This window comes from Papio anubis, unplaced genomic scaffold (assembly GCF_008728515.1).
Source record: "Papio anubis isolate 15944 unplaced genomic scaffold, Panubis1.0 scaffold1147, whole genome shotgun sequence".
In the NCBI taxonomy this organism is placed as follows: domain Eukaryota; kingdom Metazoa; phylum Chordata; class Mammalia; order Primates; family Cercopithecidae; genus Papio; species Papio anubis.
Genome location: NW_022160604.1, coordinates 11,576 through 14,948, shown reverse-complemented (window position 1 = coordinate 14,948; position 3,373 = coordinate 11,576). Strand labels below are relative to the sequence as shown.

Here is a 3,373-nt window from a genome sequence, read left to right as displayed (position 1 = left end):
TAAACATGACACTTCCAGGACACCCTTCGTTATCAGATTTTAATTACGTAATTAGTTCCAGAATATTTTGGTTCTCATATTTTCCTACACTTATGAGAGTAGCCATTCAAATAACCTCCCATCCTCTGGCTTTATTCCAGTAAATCCATTTTTCATAGCTCCAGAGTGATCTCTCTAAAGTGTATCTACTATTTGAAGCTTTCAGTGAGTTCCCAATGCCTATTAGTTAAAAAGAAAATGAACGTGGCTGGTAAGATCTCTCACTATCTTTCTTGTCACTCGGCGCTCTAGCTGAATGTAATGTCACTATTAGCTTGCACAAGTCAGCAGCATAGCACTGCATGGTTTCCATTACCCTTCAAGACAAACCTGCAGCAGGGAAGTGGCAAGAGGTCAGCTCAATTCTGATTGAGGACTGAATACAAGAATAGGAAGCCTTGTGGTTTTTCAGAGCAGTTTCATGGCTACAATTTTTATTCTAATAAGACTAATATTAATTATGTTCTCCCAGTTTTACTTTTTTGCAGCTATCTTCTTTACATGATTTATTATATCTTTATTTCAACAAGTCCTACAGAACACATGGAGTTCACAAACTTACATGGAAACTGGAGTCTTAAATGTTTGGGGGAGTTCATAAAAAGAGCACAGACATTTGATGCTAGGCTGCATTTACAGAAAGAGCTGTCTGGGGCAAGTTGATTTAATTTTCTCAGAAAAGTTTTATTGAAAATGCCTGTAATTGTTGTATATCATTTATACACGATGATATAAATTAAAAACTCAGGAATATTGGGTAGAAACAAATCTTCAAGGGTGCCAGCCCAGAATATTAACTATTAGTTATTAACTTGAATATTAGTTATTAACTTGAGTTAATATAGATCATTTCTAAGTGAGATTGTCTCGTAGGAATCATATTTGTGGTGGTTAGTCTCCAGAGCAGCTCACAGGTGCCTCCTTACTGCCTTACTCATAGTGTTCCAGAATGTTCTTCCATGAGGTACATGTATTCTGTGTTCCAGGCTCTTTGGATACAGGAGCACAAACACCTCAGTAAGAAGGTTTCCTCTGGAGAAGGAGGAGGTAGGAGTTTGTTCAGCTGTGATCCGGTAGCAGTGACACGGGTTCACTCGGGGTTCCTGACAGTAACTTGGGGCAAGAGTTATGGCATCATGTGTCCTGGCCTCCTTCCTGTAAAGTTCAGGGCTTTTCCTTCCAGGGTAAACTTCTAGACACATAGCTCATTGACCTCTCAGACTTTCCTTTAGCAGAAATCTACTTATTACCTTTAGTAGCTGCTAGGAACCTGCCTTTCCAGAATTTAAGTTAGGGAGTACTATAAAGTGGGCAACCTAACTTACCTTTTGCAAAGGATAAATATAGCTTGTCACAACACTTTAAAAGTCTTTCATTTTCACTCCCTCTTTGAAATGCAGTATTTGTCATTAACTCAAGGCCCATATGTACAGGAGTCTGTCTTAATTATTATGGCTTCCAGTGCAATTCTCAAATCTTTTAAAGGAAGTCTCCTATGTCTCCTATTCTTTTTTCTTTTTATGTCCCCTTCTTTTTTTTTTTTTCAAGTTCATGTTGGATGGATAATGTGACAATGTCATAACAAGGTTCAAGGGTGGCACAGGTCACACATGTGTGTGAACACCCCATCGTCACACGAACTACAAAAGGATCTCCCATTGTTCTTTAACAAGATTTTCTTTGCTCTTCTCAGAAATTTTATCTTGTAAATGAACCTTAGTATCCAAATCCACTAAAAATCTCAAGTTAAAAAAATGTTATTGCATTTATAGATCAATATGCATGTAAGAAAAAGGAGGAATTAACATCTGTAAGTATTGAATCTTTTATAGAAATCATGTTTGTATTTTTTAAATTATATGTGCTTTTAGAAATATTCTCAGTAAAATTTTATAACTTTCTTCTTGTAAATCTTAGATTTTTTTCATAGGTTAGTTTCTAGGTACTTAAAGTGTTTCTTGATGTCTAGATGATGTAGTTTTAATGATGTTTTGTCACTGGAATTTGCAGATATATAAGAATGTTTTATTTCTTTCTTATATGGTTTTCTTACCAAAACTCTCTTTATAAAAATGACTATTTTTAGAGTAATTTTTCGGTTTACAGAAAATTTGGGCAAAAAAAGGATTTCCCATAACCTCTTCTTCCTTCAATATAGTTTCTCCTGTTATTAACATTTTATATTAATGTAGAACATTTGTTACAATTGATGAACCACTATTGAAACATTATTAACTAAAGTTCATCGTTTACATTAGTGTTCTTTCTTTGTGTTGTAAAGTTCTATGTTTTTTTGTTTGTTTTGTTTTTGAGACAGGGTCTCACTTTGTCACCCAGGCTGGAGTTAAGTGATGCAATTACAGCTCACTGCAGCCTCAGCTTTCCGGGCTCAAGGGGTCCTCCCACCTCAGCCTCCTGAGTAGTTGGGACTACAGGCATGCGCCACCACACCTGGCTAATTTTCATATTTTTTTGTATAGTTGGGTGGCCCAGGCTGGTCTCAAACTCCTAGGCTCGAGCAACACCACCTCTTGGCCTCCCAAAATGCTGGAATTACAGGAGTGAGCCATCACACCCAGGAAAAATCCATCGGTTTTGACAAATGCATGTCATGTACCTGCCATTGCAGTACCATCCAGAAGAGTTTTGCTGCCTTGAAAATCCCACGTGCTCCTCCTATTCATCCTTCCCTTCCTCCTCCTGAGTCTCTGGCAACCACTGATCATTTCATTGTCTCTACAGTGTTGCCTTTCCCAGAATGCTGTATAGTTGGAATCACAATGTATGCACTCTTTTCAGATTGGCTTCTTTCCCTTAGGTTTTCAGTTTCTTTCATCACATATTTTGGAATATAACATTTGCAATTGCTGAGGGTTTTATTTTACTTATAACTTTATATAACTTCATTATAACATAATTGTAAACCTGATTTCTTTGTTCTAATGGTCTGAGTTGGGACCATAACAGTGGAAATCTTTTGAAGAATTTTTAATTTTCTCATTTATTCTAGCATTTCACTATCCAATACGATGTTTATTCCAGGATTTTGGATTTTGGTTGATTTCATTAATCAGGTAAATATCTTCTCTCTTTCAGTACTTCTAAAATTTCTCTGGTCAGGTATGGCATTATTTTGTAAGTGATAATTTTACAGTATCTATTAAAATGTTATTTTCTTTTTAAAAGTCAATTCCTTTAGGAAACTACAGTGATAGGTTTTTCTAATGTTGAACTATCCTTACACTTCTTGGTAAACCCTAATTGGTTGTGTCAGTCTTTTTTTACATTGTAGGATTTGTTTCTCTGCTATTTTAGTATATTTACTGTTAGGCTA

The 3,373-nt window shown here is 36.0% G+C and overlaps 1 non-coding gene across 1 annotated transcript; it reads right to left on the bottom strand.

Moving 5' to 3' along the window:
- Positions 1–1,591: 1,591 nt before the first annotated feature.
- LOC116272489 lies at positions 1,592–1,691 on the bottom strand. The gene has a single exon (XR_004181161.1). It is a non-coding gene; the product is annotated as a small nucleolar RNA U13 (small nucleolar RNA).
- Between the last annotated feature and the right edge of the window lie 1,682 nt (positions 1,692–3,373).